At 32.1% G+C, this 24,454-nt stretch overlaps 1 long non-coding RNA gene across 1 annotated transcript; it reads left to right on the top strand.

Moving 5' to 3' along the window:
- Positions 1-4,938: 4,938 nt before the first annotated feature.
- On the top strand, positions 4,939-13,090 carry LOC145683301 (uncharacterized). The gene is made up of 3 exons (XR_014131005.1): positions 4,939-4,976; positions 7,268-7,300; positions 13,048-13,090. It is a non-coding gene; the product is annotated as an uncharacterized LOC145683301 (long non-coding RNA).
- Positions 13,091-24,454: the final 11,364 nt, after the last annotated feature.

Raw genomic sequence — 24,454 nt, 5'->3', positions numbered from 1 at the left:
TGCGTGCGCTAAATTTACACAATTTATTTATTTAATTCTGATAAGGAGAAATACGCACCAGCAATATAATCTTTTATGAAACTGCTTTCTTTACAAAAAAGTGGGGTTTCTTAATTGAAGAATTGCACATTTGCGTTTATTTTCATGGGGAAACCTTTAGGATTGGACATATAAGGTAACATAACATCATGTGTGGTTCTTAGAATAGATGGAAATAAATGTTACAAAACATCTACTATTCATAAAAGTGGGGAGACTTTGCACGTCCTAAAATCAGAGTGAGAATAGCACGGAATGTGTCTAATTTCTAACAAAAAAGTAATTGAATTAAAGGGATGGTACATCATTTGAACCAGAGAGCTACTAAAGTTCACTGTAGGACTTAAACTTTATAACCTTCTAGAAACGCATTTAACACCAATGAAAACCCTCGCAACCCACGCATTATAATGGAATATCCCTGTATGGAAGTGATCCCTTTTGCCGATGAAATCACATGGACATCTGCACGTCAGTGTCCGTATTTAAAATGGTACCAAATTCTTCAGAACTGGAAGTAGAAATGATGTAGTTCTGTCATGGGATTGGAGTATACTGAATCTGAATAATAATTTACCATTTACACCTTTCTAGCAAAAGGAGAAATTCAGAAATAATCTATCAACATTTCCAAACCAATCTATTTTGTGGTGGAATGTTGTTGTGTGCAGTATGGGCTAATATTCCATGGACATAAAAACCTCTAAATATTTAAACAGGATATAGTCATTGGATAACGTTATTAGCTGTACACATTTGCACCTATCCGGCGTTCATCATTATAGAGGCACAATCTTCAATGATTTAATATTTACCGAAAATAATGCGTGACCGTATCGAACATCTCAGATCGCACAACATTTAGGAAAAGAGAATATTACTTAAATTGATTGGCCTGCCTCTTTCCAGTACTTGGATCCTTTGAGCACTTAAGGAGCGGCATGGACAGACGCTCTTTGTGCTAATGCCAACAATGCTTTATTTGGTAATACTTTAATGTTTTCGAAGAAAATTAAACCCAAATTATAGGATATTCTGGTTCTCAGAATAGAAAGTAGAGTTTCATAGTTTTAAACATATACAAGCAATTATATATTTATTATGTCTTGAAATAATGAACCATGTTTAACTCATGATATGAACGTTGTGCGTTTTAGTATCCATGTTATGGATACTGCCTACGGAGATGTATTGTTTAAGTATCATAAACAAAAGTGTAAGTCTATTATTTCTGATGTGATAATAATAACATGTTTATAAACGTACATGATAACACAAGAAAGAATTGAATGTTTTATGCTACATGAAAAGACACATATCGGGTTTCATAAGGACTGAGGTAAGTAAAAACTTTTGGTTATCATGAAAATGTTATAAAATTTCTAATAGAGACTTTGCAGTGTCTACGAATTGATTACTGGAGAGGCTTAAGTATAAATTATATTAAGTACTTTTGATTTTATACTCATTCTATATCTACTAGAAACGGACTAACCGTTTGAATGATATGCCAATTTAAACTTGATTAACAATGACTACCCAGGGTATTTATAAGATTAATTTACAACTGTTAATTAACTAAAGTCAGGTATATTTGTCATTGCGCTTTAAATATAAAGTTTTACTCTACATAGCACTTTTATAAAAACATAAACGGGAACAAAAAATATTCAAAGGTAACATGGTTTTGTATTTGTTCCAAACTTTATATTCAAATTTGATGGTATTCCATGTTGTTCTCTCAAGTGAAATGAATTAATATAAACAATACGTATTATAGCTTAGTTTGAAATACTTCAACACTTCATTCATAATTGTAACTTGCTGTTAAACACTAGAAACATGCTGCTTTTCAGCTGTAAATGATTCGTAGCTAAAGTTAAAATGGCAGCACAAGCATTTGGAGTGCGTTCTGACATCAGTATGTTGTCGGTAATTTTGTAACGGACAAGGCACTACCTTAACATGAGTGCGTGTAATGAATGTGAAAGTTCGATACCAAGACATGAATCATCCAAATTTCCTTGCTCACACTGTTATGATTTTTATATTTGAAATATACAAAATTAACCAATACTGACATTGAATACATGAAATCCTTGAATCAATCATGTAGGTGTAAAAATAATCAGAAAACAGAAACAGTACTTTATATGCTGACATTGTTCAATATCCCATATTCCATTTTTGAGACAGTGATAAAAATTGCTTCAGGGTGTCATGGATAAGATGGTGAAGAATATAAAGGATGTACCTCAGATTTGATACTACATTGAGGATAGAAATAAGTGTCAATGAAACCGAAGGTTTGTAAAGGATCTTGAATACTTCTGGAAAATGATATCTTTAATAATAGTTGAAACGAAAAATTCCTACGAATTTAATCTGAACTGCGTTTTAAAATATCATAGTGATGTCGTTAAAATAATAACAAATCAGTGTGATAATCGATTAGAAGATGCACTTGGAAGTGCCTTATTACGTGGTAAATGGTGAAAATATTTCTAATGGCAATAATGTTAAGAGAAAAGTATACATCATGATTAAAATCGCTGAAGGCTATTTGTGTATTAGAAATGGCTTGGTGCTTTAATAAGTATGATTAATTAGATTTTTTCAATACTTTTTGTATAGTTCTGCCATTCATTTCCCTCGTTTATATATAACAGGTATTCATTATTAACTTTATTAAATTTCGAATATAAAATTGTAGTTGCTTGTTGCCAATAAGCTACTTGCACCAACAGCTAATTGTAAATAAAATAGCCGGAATATACCCTCCATTGCTTATTTCTCATTAGGTCATATTTCCTAATGAGAAAATACTCATTACAAAAATAACTGTTTTAACAGACTTTCGAAGTATGTCTTCAGATTAAAATTTCAAATCTTGCATGATATTCTATTTTAAAGTTATCAACAAGGTGATATCTTTTGTAAAAATAGTTAGAAAAAGTTTCTATGGGAAAAAACTGACAGTGGAGAAACAAGTATTGGAGATATTTTTTTGATATTCAATTGGTCCTGCTGAGCGAGTAGGTAGAGTAATACGAACAATATTATTGTTATTTATCGAATTAGCTAATGTTATAAATTCAATTTAAGCTGAAAAGAATAATAAGTCACTATTGGAGTAAAACAGTCACTTGGCGATCATTTAAGACACAATTACTGTAATATATCAATTTAAGCTTAAAGTAGTTGCTTTTTACCTTGAGAAAATGTAAAAATGAATGTAAGCTTATTACTCTTTCAAGATTATATACCTTCTCATACAGTATGATCCTTTAGTCACATTTCAAAATTTTTTGTTATTAATTAAATCTTGCTTTATAATGGAAAAATAATTGGTTAAAATTGGAGAGGTAAGTTTTTACTGTTGGTCCTTTCTTCCTCTATCTTTGAATGTTTCTCTCAACATAAAGTTATATTGCATTTACCGAAATTTTATATATTTTATTAAGTATAAGTATTTGTTTCTGTCTAAGTAATGGTAGACAGTTTTATATTCTTAACAAATTATTTGACTCTTATAACTGAACATATAAGAGTTCAGTAAGTTATTAATTAAGTAGTCTAAATATTGCGTACTTTGGTAAGCTCATTAACACCATCACCAGGAACACCACCATCGATAGAATGTATGTGTAAGATATTCAATAAGTAATGCCACTATTATTTTCTACTTTTGCATGTCGATAATGTTTTGTTGTAGGTTTAAAATTACGTAGTATTTTCAAAATGAATATATGAATAATTTCATCGGTAACAAAGTTCAATAAATTTTTCCATTATATTTGCAAAAAACTATATATTTTCATATTCCTTTGACATGATATTTGCTTCGTTTTGCAGCAAGGATTCTTCTTTTAATTCTGTTCCGATATTGATTAGATAAATGTAATGAATTATAATGATTATATAAATGTAATGTTTTCATGGTTTCTGTATTACAATTTTCCAAAGATATGCGCTAGATTGTTTACTGAGGCACAAGTTGTATTCAAATCCTACTAATATTATACCATATACTAAATACCTATTTAACACTTTTTAGTCCATGAAATACACTGTACTTATTATATTTTTGTTCTTTTGAAATTATAGTCTAGCATTTCATTGAAATGCATCATATAAAAATGGGCAGTTACTGCATCAGGTTATAAATATTTATTTCACATTAGAGACGACGATATCGTTTAAATTCCACCTAAAAATTGAAATTATATTGAAGATTGAGATGAGTATGAATGAAATTGTAAGGTTATAGATAATTGTTTTAAATGTTGGAAAGGAACATGTTTAAGATTCCTAAGAATTACAACCAATTTTCCCTTACATTTCCAATATCATGGTAAAATAATATCTGAGTTTAAAATTTGATTAGAAGGTCAATTTAAAAGAATTAATCGTATTACTTGGGAAACGATGAAAATATTTTTTTTACCAGTTCCAACCAATCTTAACTGAAACCGGAGAAGGACATTTTTATATTAGGAAAGGATTCGTAATTTAAAGCATATTATTATTATTAATTTTATCAAAACACTGTTTGGTTTACTATTCATTTTGCACGGTTATACATAATTGTGTTTCATCATTAACTATATACACATTTGGAGATGAACTTATAGTTCTGTGTTGTGAATAATCTGCTTCTGCGCGAAACAACTAATCGTACATAAAATAGCCGATATGTTCCCACCATTCATTAACTACATTGAAAAAACTAGTATTTTAGCAGAGGTCAGAATTATGCTTTTAATTCTCGGATTAAAATTTTAAATCTCATTTGATGTTGTAGTTTGAACTTGTTAACAGGTGTTTCTTGTAAACAATTAAATGTTTGTAAACTGACAAGTCCTGGGAAAAAGATATTGACGATTTTTTTGTTTTATTGTTAAGCTCTACATCAAGTGGTTCTTCTGAGCGAGAAGGTAAAGTAATAGAAATAGTAATATTGTTATCTGTACAATAACCATAGAATGTAAATTCACTTTTGGTTAAGAGAAGAAATGAATGGCTGTTAGCATAAAAAGATTTATTTTAAGACCATTTATGACACAATTACTGCAATTTATATATTTATGCTAATGAAATGATTTTCATTTTTTCCCTAAAGGAGTTGTTTAAATTAATAATATCTTTTTTACTCTTATTTTACTCACAGCTTTATAGGTGGTATGATCTTCTCTGGTCTCATTTCGTGAATAATTTAGTCAAACATTTGCGTTACATTTTAAACCTGATCGGTATAATATTACAGAAATCAGTTTTCACCCTTGTTCTAATTTTGATAAACAAGTAATAAAAAAAATTCTACTATGGTATATTGACAATCATAATTCTAAGGTAGGTCACTTTCCATTCCAATATTACTTAAACATCCCACATATTCGAGTCAAACATCATATGGTTACATTCCCTATGTACTAATTTTGTTTTTAAACTTTAAGTTAATAGAGTTACTTTTTGCACTATATTTGAATTTTGAAACCTGGATTCAAAGATTTTTTTTTAAAAAAAATTATCTTCTTTTTCTGTTTATTAAAGAGCTTTTTTTTAACATTAGATATTACTGCATCTTACGAACTCTCATATGTTTCATTTCATTAATCTATTTCTTTCAACAAAATACTGAATTTTCCTTCATTTCTTACTTTTACACTAGTTTCTTTGCAACATTTTTTAGTTTTGTCAGAAACCACACTCTGACTTATGAACTGAAATTAACTTAAATCATTAAAACGCAAAACTATGTTGGTGAATTGATTGCAATACAATGTCATTAAATTAATTTTCAGCAAGACTTTATTGCCATTTAATAGGTTGCTGTATATGCAGAACTCAATAACACTCTTCTGAAAATTTAAATATGTTATATTTGAAATTAGAGATATTGGGCCTTGTGCAGTCGTTAGGAAGCGCGACTAGTGTCATACTAAAGAGTTCGACTAACATAAGTCTCCTGCAGTAGTCAGGAGTTTAGTATGACGCTAATCACACGTCGAAACGACTCTGCATAAGATTGGATTTTGATTATTCCTTCTGACTGTAACAATGTGATACGTTAGTTGTGTTTTCAACGTTTTTTTCTCTCTGCTTAAAGCAGCAATTACTTGATCTCCTTTCTGATATTAATAATCATAAGCTATGATATTACTTAAAAATCATTTCTTATGTTCGTATCATTCAATATTTTTTTGTTTATCCGCTCATTAAGTATGTGTAAGTGCTTCCAGACAAATTTTGATTTCAAATGTAGATGAAAAGAATTCAATCACAATCACACTATATTTAACGTACGAATGTTGCTTGAAAACCTGCACATAATATTTATTTCCGAGGCCAGAACTTCCACTCCATCTTCACCAATATTACAAGTAATTATTTTCGAACATTTTACGCTATCAGTCATATCTGATTTACCATACCGTTTCCTGTTTTTGTAAATTCTAGTATGTTTTTGTAAATTCTAGTAGGAACATATTTATATAAGGGTATAGTTTGAAACATAGTGAATACATTTAAATGTATATAATAATATTGAATACAAAATATATAATAATATTGAAAACGAATAATGTCCTGAGAAAATTATATTTTGTGTTAGGTTCTCATGTTTCGTAATTGAGGTCGTCAGAGCAATTTTATTTCAGTCTTTATTTTAACTATAAGATTAAGTGAAAAATATTTATTTAGTTTCGGGATAAAAACAGAAAAGTAGTACTGCTAAAAGCAGAACTCTCATTTAAGTAATCCTGATTGAACTCGCAGACGAATACTTTTATTAGGCTCGGATTGTAATATACTGAATTCATTTAATCAGATTAATGTATTATATTTCTTTACTTCATCTTCCGAAAAGACAGCTATGTTCTGTAGAGTTTATTTATTGTTTGCGAAATAATTTGAAGATAAAAGCGTGTTTCTTTAATCAGAGTTTACAATTTTTGATAGGTACAGTTTCATTTAAATAAAATATTTCAATATTCACATTCACATTCACTAATACCAAATCATGTTCGAAATTTCTAATTTCGAAAGCAAATATTTTAATTAAGCATCAAAACATTTATCATGATAATTTCAATGTGATATGTTAATATATTTCTACTACAAGAGATCACAACGCGATTTATCTTCTATAAGTTAAGGGTTTATAACATTATATAGTACACAGTCTTTAGAGATGGATTTTTTGAAAATATTTTTATGTTACTGTTAGGCTCTGCACCAAGCGGTCCTTCTGATCAAAACGGTAAGATACTAAAAGCTTTAACTTTATGATCAACAAAACATGTAAAGAATGTAAATTCAGTGTACGATTATAAGTAAAATAAATCCTTAATGTATGTTACTGTAATTTGAAATTAAACTTTCAAAATTGATTTCCATTTTTTATCTTCATGATATATTTAAGTATATGGAACTCACTCATTGTTTTATGTTGATGGAAAGTGACACAAACAGTACTCCAAAATCTGGTTTGCAGAATAATTTGTGGAATAAATCTCATTTCGTTTATTCAAAACAAACTGAAAACATATAGAACTCAGTACTTTAAACGTTTGTGCATTTTTAAACCACAAAATAAATATACTATTTTCTCTTGTTTAAAAAAGAGAAATAAAACATTTCACTTTTTACTCTACTCTTATGCATCTGGGCTAAAGGAGACAGTGATGATTAGAAACGAATGTAATGCAAGAATAAATAAAATGGGAGAACCGCGAGAAAAATATGCATACAGTGTTTGTCCACTAAAAAGTTCACTTGGCGCGAGCTGGTATCGAACCGAGAATATCAGGCGTAAGAGGTGAACGCTCAACCACAACATCTGCAATTACCTTTCTCACTTGCTGAACTAGCAGATTAATTCTAGAAGAGTGTGCTTAAGCGTTCCACATATTCAAATTAAATTAAATACTTTTGTATTAACCATTTTAACCTCCGTTCCACACTTCATCATCTTCCAAGATACATGATAAATTCGCTGAATTTTGGGCTTGGCGTTAATTTCAAATATTCATTTTCCTCTGTTTCACATTATGTTACCTCCAATGTATGATGATAGAGCATCTTTCGAGCTCTCACATAATACATTACTTAAACTATCTGCTTTTTCCTGTGCGTAATACGTTCAATTCCATTTCTTGTTTCTGTTCAGTTTGTATCCAAAATATATATTCTTATAACCGCGCAGATGTTCACGTATGAACCACATAAAATTGAAATTTTGTGAAACACTGAATGTCGTTGATGAATTCAATACTACATAACTTGATAATTGTTGTTAGCAGAATTTAAGAGAGAGATGATATATAATTATATTGTATAAAATGAAAAATGTTTTGTTCATTGTTTCGGTTCGTAAAAGTGTTATAATGTTAATCATGCTTCTAAGGTTAACAATTTTAATCGCATGTCATTCAGCAAGTTATTTAATAGAATTTGAATATAAAATTATTTGGGAACAATGGAATTAGTGATACCAGAATCTTTGAAGGGATCTCATTTTACGTTCCTATTGATAAACGCGTATTTTAATTTAGCCAATATTAAATTATATTAAAAACGTATTTAATTTTATGACATACAGACTGTTCCATAATTCGTCTAATTTTCTAAATCACTGGGAGTGGATGAAGTTTTCACACCATTAATATAAAATTTGGCACTCTTATTGAGAAATATTTGACTTTTCGAATTTCTAAAGAAAATATGAGTAAATTTCTGCTTAAACTTCTTTTTGGGAGTGTAAACACAAAAGTTAATTTCCCTTACGGAAGATTCAGTGTTAAATTTGGAAGCAGTTTTCTCCAGTTATTATTCGTGAAGGTTTTTTTGGCAAATGAGTTGTATTTGTTACAAAATGCAAAAACCCTCATTCACAAAGCTAGTAAAGCCGTCTCGCACATTATTTTCGGAAGGCCTCCCCTTTTGGAAGGCAGGGGGCGTAAAAAGGGGGTGGGTGATGTGTTACCAAAATCCCAAAATTTAATTTCGGAGTGCCAGTAAACATCAGATTAATCACGAATGTCACAGAATTAATGCTCCATACATGTAAGAGTGACTGATAATTGGTCTACAGCCCCTTTCAAAAATAAGAAAATCACCATAAATATCCTTAGTAAGGACATATGAGAAGAACGTATTTTTTATTACTTAATGTGAAATTTGGCTTCATTCTAGCAAAAAGTATGCGTTTTGAAATTTGGAATGCTATTTTGGTAACGCACCGCCTTAAGGGTGGGGGCACAGAAATCGAAGCATAAGATGATGGATCTTCATACGAATTCAAAATTTTGTTCTGGAAATGCCAGTCAGCGTCAGTTTTTTCACAAATGTCACAGAATTAATATTGTAATGCTCCTTGCATGTGCCAGTGATGTATGTGGGGCTAAAGCCCCTTTCAAAAATAAAAATTCCATAAATATCCTTAGTAGGGACATACGAGAAAAAAGTTTCTTGTCAATTAATGTGTTATTTGGCGTCAATGAAGCAAAAGATTTTGTATTGATTTTAATCTGGAGTGTTATTTTGGTAACGCGCCGCTTTACGGAGTACAGGGGCGAAACATTAGATGATAGATCTTATTAAAAATTCAAAATTTTGTTCCGGAAATGCCAGTAAGCGTCAGATTTTTCACACATGTCACATAATTAATATTCTAATCCTCCCCGTATGTGCTAGTAACTTATATGGGGTATAGCCCTTTTTAAAAATTGCAAAATCACCATAAATATCCCTAGTAGGGATATACGAGTAAAATGTATTTTTTTGTCAATTAATGTGAAATTTAGCGTCGTTATAGCAAAAAAGTATGCGTTTTTCAAATCTGGAATGTTATTTTGGGAACAACCGCCTTAGGGGGGCACAGAGGGCGAAGCACCTGATTATGCATTTTTATAAACATTTAAAATTTTGTTACGGAAATGCCAGTGAGCGTCAGATTATTCACAAATGTCACATAATTAATATTCCAATGCTCCCTGCATCGACAGTGATTTATATGAGGCTATAACCCCCTCTCAAAAATTTCAAAAATCATCATAAATATCCTTTGTATTGACATACGGGAAGAATGATTTTTTCTTAATTAATGTGAAACTCGGCCTCGGGTTAGCAAAAAGTTATGCATTTATCAAATCTGGAATATTATTTCGGTAATGCAACGTATTATGGGGGCACAGGGTGTGAAGCATAAATTATTCGATCTTTATAAAAATTTCAAATTTCGTTTTCGAAAATTCATTGTGTGTCAGAGTGATCACAAATAATACAAAGTTAATATTCCGATGCTCCTTGCATGTGCCGGTGACTGATATTAAGATACAGGCACCCTTCCGAAAGTTACATAATTTGCGGTAAATATCCTTAGCAGGGACGTATGGGAAGGAGATAAATATAATTTACAATTAATGTGCAATTTGTCATTACCCTGTAGAAGAATGTTTTGATTTTTTTTAAAATTTCGATTTTAGTGTAAATGAATATCGTCTGTCAGTGTAACAGATTGATGATATAGTTTCGATTTTTTGGAAGCACTGGAATATAATCAAAGAATTTTGCGTTTTTAAAACCAAATTGATCTCTTCTTATAGCATAAAATCACACATAAAGTCACCAGCATATTTTTTGCACACTTAAACAAACCAGCTCGAAATAGAACAGAAAATGACAATGGAAAATGCCGCAGGTACCACGAATGAAAAGATTTGAATGAGAAGTAACATTTTAAAAATTAAAATATTGTTTTCTAATTTATAGAAAAAGCGTATCTTTTCCCTGCTTCTTCCACAATAACTGTATGATCCCACTTTCAACGCAGTAGCCTACTCGTATACATCACACGTAAGCACTTCAGGAAATCGTATACTATGAACACATGGTTGTAGTAAAAACAAATGCCTCGCGAGGAATAAGGATCACGGTGAGTCAGGTTATATTATAAACCCAAGAAAACATATTATCCCTTTCCAAAAACAACACTTTTCTTTTGGCTCAATTGTCATTAACTACATTGCTTAAATATTTCATTAATCTAAGTGTAAGACAGATAAAATGAACTTACTTTATTCAGCATGGCCTCGTGAACGAGTAAGACATGAATGAATTAATGCGATTTACTAGAGCCACTGTGAACACCTTCTCCAACATATCTGGATGACTACACTCTGGACAATTCTTTGTTTAATGTTTCCCAATAAGAAGGAATGGCCGTAATAAAATTCCAGACGCATGCATCATCATAGGTACAAGCGAAAGAATATTATTGCATTTTCTAACTAAAAATGCAAATTTACCCATTTCACACTCCCATTAGGCAAAAGAAATTCTGAGTCCACGCCCTAAATGAAATACATAAATGGTTAATATCTTATTGTCATAATACATTTTTTCTACAAACGATCGCAAATATCACATTATTAAAAAATGCTTCTGCCAGTAGGTCTTTGCGTAACAATAATCATATTGAATTTATGATGCTTTTCAAAGATAGCTGTAGTAACATATTAGTCACTGGTACATAAAAGCAGTATGGAGTATTAATTATGTGCATCTTGCAACTAATTTGACACTCATGAGCATTCTCGAAATAAAATTTGGAATTTCTATCAGTCCTACCCCTGTGACCTCCAAAAGTACCAAATTATCCTCCGTGGCCTGTACCTCCTATTACCAATATTAATATTCCAGATTTTTACTAGCAAAACGCCTAATTTCACATTAATTGACAAAATATAGTTTCTTCCGTATGTTCCTGCAAGGATATTTATTATAAATTTTTAATGTAATTGTTGAAAGTTGGCTGTAGCTTCATATCAATCACTGGCACATGTAAAGAGCTTAGGAATATTAATTTGGCATCATTTGTGATCAATCTGATACACTATGGATTTTCAAAATAAAATTTGAAACTTTAAAAAATCCAATAACTTATTTTTCAGCCCCTGTGCCCCCCTTAGGCGGTACATTACCAAAATAATATTCAAGATTTGGTAAACCCACATCTTTTTGCTAACCCGACGCCGAGTTTCACATTAATTGCGAAACAACAATTCTTCCCGTATGTCAATACTAAGAATATTTATGATGATTTTTTTTTAATTTTTAAAATGAGGCTATAGTCCCATATAGGTCACTGGCACATACAAGGAGCATTAGAAAATTAATTCTGATATTTGTAAATAATCTGACGTTCACAGGCATTTCCGGTACATTTTTTTTAAATTTTTGTAAACATCAATCATCTTTTGCTTCGCCCCCTGTGCCCCTCTAAGGCGGTGGTTCCCAAAAATTACAGATATGAAAAACACATACTTTTTTTTTGCTACAACGACTACAAATTACACATTAATTAACAAAAATACCTTCTTCTCCTATGTCCCTATTACGGATATTTATGATAATTCTTTTATTTTTGAAAAGGGACTGTAGCCCCATTATCAGTCTCTCTTACATGTAAGGAGCATTGGAGCATTAATTCTGTGACATTCGCCATTAATCTGACACTTACTGGCACTCCGAAAATAAATTTCGGGATTTTGGTAAGACATCACCCACCATCTTATTACGCCCCTTTCCCCCCAAAAAGGGGCCTTCCGAAAATAATATCTGAGACGGCTTTAAAAGTTTTGTGAATGAGTATTGTTCCGTTTTGTAACTAATACAACTCATTTGCCCCAAAATCTTTAAGAATAATTATTGGAGAAAACTGCTTCCAAAACTTTACATTGAATCTTCCATAAGGAAATTGAACTTTTGTGTTTACATCCCCAAAAGGCGGACTCAACAGTACTTTTCTCCTATTTCTTTAGAAATTCGAAAAAGTCAGATATTTCTCAATAAGAGTGACAAATATTATATTAATGGTGTGAAAACTTTGTAGAAAATTACACGAATTATGGAAGAGTCTCTATATTATTTTTGATTGATATCTTTTATTAGGAACTTGTTTCAAATTCATAATGTACGTTATTTGTATATTATTTACATTAATAGGACCATCAACGTCTCCATCGGGAGCACCACCAAGGATAGAAGGTAGTGTATACGTTATTTTGCAACACAAATTTCATGTCTTTCTAGTCTATGTAAAAGTTTGTTGTAATCCTAAATTTACGAGAAATTGTGTGTATATATGTATGAAAAATTTAACCAGTTACAGATGTACACACACTTATTGAACTTTTTCAAGATATTTTGTATGTAAATATGAGCTTGTCATGCGACTGCATTAACTATTTATCAGTGCTTCCACATTCAAATTCTTATTGAGTATTGGAGATGAAAAGCTTGTAGAGTCCGCGGCATAGAAATTGTTACAAAAATTCTAAGTACAAATTAATAACAACCTCTTGCCCCGTTTTCTTATGCAATCCACAATTACATGTCTCGATCGATTAGTTATTTCAACCAACTCCCTCCCACCTCCACCTAGCATTGTCTAAAGCAGCCAATGCGACGTAATACAATCTTTCCATTCAGACGAGCGAAAACAGGAATCAAGTTTACAATATAAAACAGTCTTTCTCATTCGTTTGTTCTGAAATATCTTTAAAGACACTATATTTTAAAAAAGTCACACAATCTTCCCACAGCTTCTTTAATACCTTTAATTTCATTCTTTCCTTTCTTTAAACACTGCAAGCTAGTAAGATGCTCCCTAAAAATCTATGGAATTTGCCATTAACGGTAGTAAATTATGTGGTCCCTAAAGTCTGTAACGCACGTACAAATCTCGAGAATATCTACTGACAGAAATGAATGCTATTCAATGATCCATTTCAGTTCTTTCAGTGATTGTAAGCAAATGTTCCAAGGGCGTCATTTAGGCAGAACAGGAGGGTGTAATTTCACCTACCTTCAGCTTCATAAAAACTTATTTTTCAGCAAATTTATAGTGATACACTATTAAAAAAGTGAAAATTATTTGTCGGCGGAGACTCTCCCTTCCCCCAGAAAAAATCTAAAATGACACTACTTTTAGCAGCAAACATATGGAGTTACGATAGCATAATTGCTAGAGAGATTACATTTGGATTCAAGAGTTCAAGGTTTGATCTCAATCCATATGAGTTCCTGGGCTACATTGAGATAGACATTCAGAGAGAGACAGATTGAAATTTGGAGACAGAGAGGAAGGATTTATATACACAGATTTAAAAATAGGAAAAATGAACGGAGAGCATTCATATTACGACGAAAATTGTGATTTTGTGAAACAGAAGAAGAGAAGGTTTCGAACTGCGATGATCGCATTAGGCAGTTGTCGGGATAAGGTGGAGAACACTTTTGAGAGCATCAGATGATTACAAATGGAGAGAAAAACCTTGAGAACTGAGAAATGAAGAATTTTAAAATCTGAAGCTTCCGAGACATGTTTCCAACCGCGAACCTTATAGTTTTCGAAACATGAGTTTATCCATTCTGCTACGGAAAACTCTGTACTCATGGACATACATCTCCTTTAGCTACGTTGAAGCTAACTTAATGGAATATTCCAAAAGTTCAATTAGTGGATGAGCCGTTCTGATAGGATATAAAGCTATCCTATCTTAGCAAACTTAGTTACAGTGTGCATAATGGACTTCTCCTCATACAGAACACACTTTAGCGCAGAAAATATGTTACTATTGTCATAATTAGGTTACATTTGATAGAACCATCTGAAAAAGTAGTGACAAACCCTGTGTTAGGTGAATGGCTAATGTAAGTTACTCTTGCTTGTATGGTCCGAGCTCAGAACCAAGACCATTCTTATTGATTATTTTCTTTGAGCTACGCTCACACTGTGCATTCCACAAATTCAATTTTGAAGTAGTGTAGTCACGGCTAGTTTAATTCGAAATTATTTTCAAATATGATATTTGTTATTACATGCGTTTCTTTAACTTGGGATCTTTCAAACTTGATATTAAATCTTACTACCTTAAACTAACTCATTTCCGTACGACATATCATCATGAATGTTTGCACAGCGATGACAGGCAGGCGTTAATACAAAATTCAGTTCTTACTGGAATGTATGCATATATATTTAGAAAGTTTGACTCAGAAAAAACGTACAGTGCAACATTGACTCTCGGAGGAATTTCAAACGAATTTACTATACGTATAAATTACTATCTCAACAATCGTCTTTGAGGGCTAAGACACTGAACCCCTTTCAGGGATGGAAATGGGTTATAAGTTTAAAAAAGTAATAGATTACAAAAAAATATTGGTGTCAAATTCATAGTTGTCTGGTTCAAACATATGAATAGTGGCTACTAGACGACACTCCTCACTTGTTTTTAGCCTTGTATAAATGGAAAATTGTTTTAAAAGTATATTTTACATTCAAGTATGATTGCTTAAAAAAGCTACTCCCTCAAAATTGTGTTTTATAATTATTTCTGCTATATTTCTTATATATAATATCATATTTTCTATATATGTTGTATTCTATGTTATACGTTTCTTAATTACTTTTTACGTCCTACAATTGAAAGGAGCTTATTACAATTCGGAGCAGCAGGGACATACACAGAATCCTTGGCAATCCAGATCAGAACAGCTGGGCCTTGGCAATCTAGATCCCCTGCCCCACAAAATAACTACTTTTTCTGTAAATTATATCTAATTTTAGAGATAACGATAGACATTTTAGTAAAACATACCGTCAAAAAGCCTCGTCTACGCCCCTGCAAAGCAGTGAAAATTTTAGAAATTGAGCAGTTAGTAATGTTTCCCCCGAAGTTATATCTCCGATTTTTCCGAGTGTGGTATCAGTATTTGTGCATTATGACTTTTCACCCTCAGAAATTAAAACGTACTAAAAAAACTGTTCCGCATTCTTCACTGGTTTCCCCTATGACCTCATGCCAATGGGGTCAACCTTGGACATATCCACATCTAAAATATAACCTTTTATATCAGAGACCACGAAAACTATCCATTCAACGCAAATATAGGATATTTTCGATTATTTTTGCCTATCAATTGCCCATTGTCAACACCATGCCAACCAAGGCTTAATTTGGACTTACGCAACAGCCACAGTATCAAAATTCGTCTTTGCACATGAATTCGACACTAATATCTTTCGTATTTAACGTCTTTTACATGTCATATTCACCTTTTGGTAGGGGTGGTTTCAGTGTCTCGCCCCATATTTATGGAGAAATTTCAACCAACGTAGGTATAGGGGAAGGCGTTGTACCTTTGAAACAATGTACCTATGAACACCTGCGCTATCTAGGTGCAATGATAAAAATTTGTATGAAAGAGTAAATGAAAAGAAGTACTACAAACCCGTTTTGCTCTTGTTTACTGAATGTTGTGCCGCGTAATGTTCTTTTTTAATTTTATCACCCACAAAGCGACGATTTTTTGTAGTTATCTTTTGAGTATTGTACTCTTTGGTTTTCACAAATTGTGATATTTATTTGTCCAAACTTAAGGCAGAATCATTGTTGAATATAGTAATATTTTTAGTTTTAACTTCGGTTCAATATTTAAACTAGTGGAGATTTTTTTTTCGTAATAGTGACAATCTTGTACCTTTGAACATTAATGCATCGTGTACCTTTGAACGGTAAATTATACTGTTTAAAGCTACACAATGTAAGTAGTTAAAGCAATTGATATATTTTATATAGGTTAGGTTAAGATATAAATTTATTAATTATAACTTTAAGAAGTTTCTAAATATTCGCTTATTGTATAAGGTTATTTTAAGAGTTGTAAATGCTCAACTTTATTGTTCACAAGTTTTTGTCAGAAATACTCTTCAATTTTTAATGTAAATAATAAAATTTTAATTCTGGGAAATTTTTATAGCTAAAACTTTTATTGCAATTTATAACTATAAATATTTGTGGCTTCTTTTTATATTATTGCCGCAGGAACGTTGTAATTATCTTTTTGTAGGAGGGTCTGTTCCATAGTACATGACCATAATCTACCTGTGAACAAAACGGATGTGTTCTTATTATATCCTATGAAAGCTACTGTAATTATATAACACGTTTAAGAATCATGCTATCTGATAGCAAAAGACATGGCACTTCAAACATACGACAAAAAGTGAGGGAAAAGTGCTGAATATTAGCACCAAAATTTTGAAGACTCTAACAGTGTTCACAGGCACAACGCCTTCCCCAAATTATAAATTACGATTTGAAATATAAGTGTACACGTGATCTTTTTCGGAGAGGAATTCGTTAACTACTTTGTCGATATTAATGTATTGCTTTTTTAAAAAGTAAGATCCTACACTCAACCACAAATCATGTCTTTTAAAGCTCTAATGGAAAACGTAACGAATCGTCGTATACATGTTACGTTTTTGAAGAGAAAAAGAGGAAAACATTGATTTCACAAACATATAATTGTACCATTTGCATGCAAATTAATGACTTATAAAATGTGTTGGCTTGATTGATGAGGCGTTAGTGAACGGGGTTTCTGCTGGTAGTCCTACATTCGAATCTCGTAAATTGTCGTTGCGTTCTTCTTTTAGCTACTCTGAGTTTGTACATTCCAGATCTTAAAGCTTGAACAAAATCTAATAGCAGTTAGTGAATTAAAAGTAGCTGACATTATTTTCAAATACGAGGCGTTATTACATGCTTTTCATTAGCTCCCAGTACTCAACTTTGATATCAACTCTTCCATCCTTCATTTAACTCATTTCTTGACGTATTTTGTTACAAAATTCGTGAATCCTGAAGGAAAAATGGCTTTACCACTTAATGGTGACTGCTTTCAAAGCAAGTTCAAAATATGAGAATCAAATGCCATATCTGTAGTTTCGTGTGGGGAAGAAACAAACTTGTGAACTAACGGCTTAAGAACAAGTCATGTTATTAATATAAACTTTCCCGAAGATTATTCACTTATATCGTTATAAAATAAATACGAAAGACGTTCTGAAACGATGAAATATAACACACAACTTTGGAAGCAGAAGCAAAGAAACCTAGTGAACAAGACTAAAGACGAATAATTTAGGCGTAGTGATCCTGATTGAGTGGTCAAAGCACTGCATGAGAAATCTAGAGGTTCGTGCTTTGAATCCGCATTGGGCACTCTTCTACTTTAGGATTTTTGATGGTGATTGATCGACGGTTTTATTATATCAGATATTTGATGACTCGGATGTTTCAATGCTTGAACTATCATATCTTCAGCGATAATAATAGTAATAAAAATACTTATTATTATCTCGTAGAAGGTTTAAAGCTAGGAGCTAATTACCGCTCCGGTTATACCGTTAGAAGCAGAAACGTGACATCTGGCAAGATTATTTCTGTTTTGTTTAATGTTGCCAACAAGAAGAGAAATTTTTAATCATGTTTCTAAAACAAACAAAACAACATGAGAATTAACATTTTCATTCGAGACAGGATAAGGGTAACTCAAATTATCATGTGACTTTAGAGATGAGAATGGAGAGCAAAGCTTTTACAATTACCTCTGCATATCCTAAATCTTAGTATATTACATGCCCTACTGTTGAGTGATATTAAATTATTTCTATTATATTTAGTTTTCTTAAAACATACAGTAGAACACTTTCTACATTAAAAGTTAGTGGAAATCTTCTGTTTAAAATGTGGTTAGTTGCAGAGATGTATCTTGAAGATACGGAAACCTTTCTCCGAAATCCTTATGTTTAAGTAAGTTTTTCCAAATTTTAGACCTACTTTAAAACTTTCATTACCGTTATTATTATTATTATTATTATTATTATTATTATTATTATTATTATTATTATTATTATTATTACTGAGGTGTTGTTAATTTAGTAGTTCACGCTCTTCCATCCAGCTACAGCCTAGTGGGTATTGTGCTGAACTAACAGCGTGTGTGCAGTTTTCTCCAAGTTTCGCTTCTTCCCTGTTTCTTTATTTCAATATTTCTTTCATTCTCATCATGGGCTTCTTCTGTAGCTTAGCCGGCATAACCATTACTTAAAAGCAAAGTTTTGTATGGCTCTTCTAAGTTCAGTATCCCTACTTTCTACATGAGATTGGCCTGGAAACTTTCCGTTTAACATTAGCTAGTTGTAGGGACGAATGCAGAGGGTATGTCCTGACGGTCCTTAAAATCGTCTCCAATCCCGACTATTTTCTAACTTTCGCCTAACGCTAGGGGTGGTTTTACAGATTTTAATATAAGCCGAGAAGACCTACGAGCACGATGTTGTACGTCTCAAGCTTACTTGCCTTGGGAACGAACCAGGCACCCCACACATCAGATAGTTCAGTTAGCGGGGTCTCAGTTTCGATTTTCGATGGGAGAACCTTTGAAATATTAAATGTCCTCGATGTATTTGTGTTCGTGTCCTTGTCGTTCAACGCTACTGAAAATAAACGTAAAACGAGAATAACCGAATATAATAGAGGTAAGTTATGCAGACGTAAGTTACGGTCTTTTTTGTAAAAAATATATAAACTTAAATTCTGTGGATTATAACATTTTATCATGACCGAAATCAGTTTTTCATCGTTAATAAAATATTACGTAAACGTTTTCAATTTTTTATATAGACGAGTGTTTTTTGACTCTTACTTAGAAAAGCAGTCTTAAGGCAGTGGCTTGGGTAGTCGTTTCGTGAGTCAAGGGTCCGCGGTTGGAGTCTCCGAAATAATCCGAAATTCCGAAATATTTTATAATTTACAAAGTTGATATTTCTGATGCATAATAACATAAAACATAGACTATTTCTCTCATTCTTACAAGTTAGATATGAAACGACTTCTTTCACAGGGGGATAACTATCATGACGTTACAGTCTACACTCTCGATTCCTAGTGTCTGAGAACGGCGTGTTTCGCAAACCATTCACGAAAACAAAACGTCATCCTTATGGTGTAGTATGAGTCATAAATTACTCTGAAACGACATTGTTAAATTGTTTCTACATTCTTCCACTCCTATTAAAATAATAATATTTCCGTTCGTCATTTTCAAACACGTTACATATATTCTTTCAACCAAAAGTGGTAAATAAGAACTATTTTTTGTATATATATTTTGTTAAAATACCAATATAACGCAAACAAACCCAATGTATTTTACCAAAAAAAGGGCGTTACTATGTATCGCGATGAAGAGAAGTCAAACTTAGTTCCTGTTAAGGAAACCGAAGGTTCGATTTTTATATTCTTCAGTAGTTGACACCTTCTTTCCCTCCCTTCTTTTCCTTCCAAAGTATCTCCCATAAGGCAATTCATACTTATGGGGGTCCAACAAATTTCTTTTGATTTTTCTTAACTTCAGTATGCTTATTTGCATTTCAATAAGACGTAATGTTTATGGTTTTAAGTATTCAGTAATAACAATAATAATAATAATAATAATAATAATAATAATAATAATAATAATAATAATAATAATAATAATAATAATAATAATAATGGTATTAAAAGTTTTAAAGTAGGTCTAAAATTTGGAGAAACTTACTTAAACGTAGGTACTTCGGAGAAAGTTTTCAGATCTTTCAAGATACATCTCCGCAACTAACCACATTTTAAAAAGAAGATTTCCACTAATGCTTCATGTAGAAAGTGTTCTACTGTATGTTTTAAGAAAACTAAATGTAATAGAAATAATTTAATATCACTCAGCAGTAAGGTATGTAATATACTAAGATTTAGGATATGCAGAGGTAACTATAAAAGCTTTGCTAAAATTACCCACACAGATCATAAATCAATGAGCTGTAAAATACAAAGTAACAAAAAGTTTATAAGATTCCGTCTACAGAGCAATTGTTACTTAAAGAACGGACATGCACTTTTTCGAGAATCGTAACAAAACGAGAAGTGTTTACGATATTTTTCATCTCGTCTCGATTCTCATCTCTAAAGCGACATGATAATTTCAGTTACCCTTATCCCGTCTCGAATGAAAATGTTAATTCTCATGTTGTTTTGTTTGTTTTAGAAACATGATGAGAAATTTTTCTTCTTGTGGGCAACATTAAACAAACCACAAATAATCTTTCCAGATGTCACTTTTCTGCTTCTAACGGTATAACCGGAGCGGTAATTTGCTCCTAGCTTTAAACCTTCTACGAGATAATAATAAGTATTTTTATTACTATTATTATGCCTGAAGATATGATAGTTCAAGCATTGAAACATCCGAGTTATCAAATATCTGAATATAATAAAACCGTCGATCAATCGCCATCAAAAATCCGAAAGTAGAAAAGTGTCCAATGCGGATTCAAAGCACGAACCTCTAGATTACTCATGCAGTGCTTTGACCACTCAACCACGATCACTATGCAGTAAATATTTCGTCTTTATTCTTGTTACGTTAGTTTTCTTCGCGTCCGCTTGCAAAGTTGTATGTAGTATTTCTTCGTTTCAGAACGTCTTTCGTATTTCTTTTATGATGATATAAGTAAATTACCTTCGGCAAAGTTTATATTAATAACTTGACTTGTTCTTAAACCTTTGGTTCACAAGTTTGTTTCTTCCCCACACGAAACTACAAATATGGCATTTGATTCTTATATTTTGCACTTGCTTTCAAAGCAGTCACCATTAAGTGGTAAAGGAATTTTTCCGTTAGGATTCATGAATTTTGTAACAAAACACATCACGAAATGAGTTAAATGAAGGATGAAAAAGTTGATATCAAACTTCAGTACTGTAAGCTAATGAAAAGCACGTAATAACGTCTCGTATTTACAAATAATGTCAGTTACTTTTAATTCACTAACTGCTATTAAATTTGGTTCAAGCTTGAAGATCTGGAATGCATAAACTCAATGTAGCTAAAAGAAAAAAAAACGCAACAAGAATGGACGGGATTTGAAAATTGATAATACACAAATACTGATATCACACTCGGAATTATCGAAGATGTAACTTCTGGGGAAACATTACTAACTGCTCGCACTCTAAGATTTTGACTTTTCTGCAGGAGCGTATACAAGGCGTTTGATTGCATGTTTCACTAAAATGTCAATCATCAGCTCTAAAATTAGAAACAATTTTCAGAAAACTTGTGATTTCGTGGGATAGGAGCTCTGGATTGTCAAGGCCTGCATTCTGGTATGTCCCTGCTGCTCTGAATTGTCATAAGCTCCTCTTCAAATATAGGACGTAAAATGTACAAATGTAGGAATGTTAAGAAACGTATATCATAGATTACAACATATATAGAAAATATGTTATTACAAATTAGAACTACAGTAGAAAATAATTATAATAATTAATGTTAAAGGAGTAGCTTTTTTCAACAACAACAATCATACTTGAATGTAAAATATACTTTTAAAACAATTTTCCATTTATGCGAGGCTACAAACAAATAAGGAGTGATCTTTGGTAGCCACTATTCATCTCTTCGAATCAGAAAACTACGAATTTGACAAAAAATTTTTTTATTCTATTACTTTTTTTTACTTAAATCCCCTTTCCCTCTCTGGAATGGTTTCAGTGTATTAGGCCTCAAAGTAGATTGTTGTGATTGTAATTTATAATAATAGTAAATTCATTTGAAATTTCTCCAAGAGTCAATGTTTCGCTGTACGTTTCTTTTGTGAGTGGAACTCTCTAAATATATATGCATACATTACAGTATGAAAAGAATTTGGTATTAACTCCTGGCTGTCGTTGTTGTGCAAACATTCATGATGATATGCCGTAGGGAAATGAGTTGGATTAATATTGTAAGATTTAATATCAAGTTTGAAACATCGCAAGTTAAAGAAACGCATGTAATAAAAATGTCATATTTGAAAATAATTTCGAATTAAACTAGCTATGACTACATTACTTCAAAATTGAACTCGTAGAATGCAGAGTATGAGCGTAGCTCAAAGAAAATTATCAATAAGAATGGTCTTGACTCCAAGCTTGGACCATATACGTAGGAGTAACTTACATTAACCATTCATCTAACAGACAATGACGCACAGAATCTCATTACTTTATCAGATGGTTCTGTGAAGTGTAACCTAATTAACACGATAATAACACATTTACTGCCTGAAGGGTTTCTGAAGAAGGAGAAGTTCATAATGCACATTGTAACTAAGTTACAAAGTTTTATATCCTATCAGAACGACTCATCCATCAATTCAACTTTTGGAATATTCCATTAAGTTAGCTTTCAACGTGCTTTCAAGGAGATGTATGTGCATGAATATAGAGTGCTCCGTAGCAGAATTGATAAAGTCAAGGTTTGATTACTACAAGTTTCGCGGTTGGAAACCGGTCTCGGAAGCTTCCGATTTTTTAAATTCTTAATTCCTCAGTTCTCAAGATTTTTCTCTTCATTCGGTATCATCTGATGCTCTCAAAAGTATTCTCCACCTTAATTCGACAACTGCCTAATGTGATCCTCGCAGTTCTTGCAACTTTCCCTTCTTGTGTTTCACAAAATCACAATTTTCGTCGTAATACGAATGCTGTCCGATCATTTTTCTCCAGTTCTGAATCTGTGTATATAAATCATTCCTCTCTCTCCATATTTCAATCTCTCTCTCTGTCTGTATCTCCCTCATTGTCCCCCAGGAACTCATGTGGCTTGAGATTAAACCTTGGACCCTTGAAAGCAAATGTAAGCTCTCTAGCAATGTGCAATCGTAACTCTGTAGGTTTGTTGATAAAAGCAGCGTCATTTTAGAGTTCATTTGGGGGGAGAGTCTCCACCGACATAAATTTTTCACTTTTTTATTAGTGTATTACTATATATTTGCTGAAATAATATGTATTTATGAAGCTCAAGGTAGCTGAAATTACATCCTCGTGTTCTGCCCAAATGACGCTCTTGGAACCTTTGTTTCAATTACTGAAAAGAAATTAAATGAATCATTGAATAACACTCATTTCTGTCAGTAGATATTCTCGAGCTCTGTGTGTGCATTACAGACTTTAGGAAGCACAAAACTTACTGCTGTTATTGCTAATTTCATAGATTTATTAGGGAGCATCTTACTACCTTGTAGTCTTTAAAGAAGTGAGAGAATGAAACTAAAGGTATTCATGAAGCTATGGGAAGAGTGTATGACTGTTTAAAGATATAAATAGGCTCTTTAATGATTGAATTAAAAAAAATGGGCTGTTTAAAGATATTTCAGAAGAAACGAATGAAAAAGGCTATTTTAGAGCTACAGCATTGTAAACTTGATTCCTGTTTTTTTCGTCTGAATGGAAAGAGTGTACTACGTCACACACATCTCCTTTAGACAAGTAGAGGTAAAGGAGGAAGGGAGTTGGATTGAAGACAAGAAATAAATAATCGATCGAGACATGTATTTCTGGATTGCATAAGAAAACGGGGCAAGAGTTTGTTATTAATTTGGACTTAGAAATTTCGTAACAATTTCTAAGCCGTGGATTGTACCTCTGCATCTTACATTATAAAAATACGAACGTTGTTTGTTACCTTACGCATG

The sequence above is a fragment of the Thermobia domestica genome, chromosome 4 (genome assembly GCF_964235325.1).
Source record: "Thermobia domestica chromosome 4, izTheDome1.hap1.1, whole genome shotgun sequence".
NCBI lineage: Eukaryota > Metazoa > Arthropoda > Insecta > Zygentoma > Lepismatidae > Thermobia > Thermobia domestica.
Note: the sequence above shows the minus strand (reverse complement) of the source record. Positions and strands in the feature narration are given on the sequence as shown.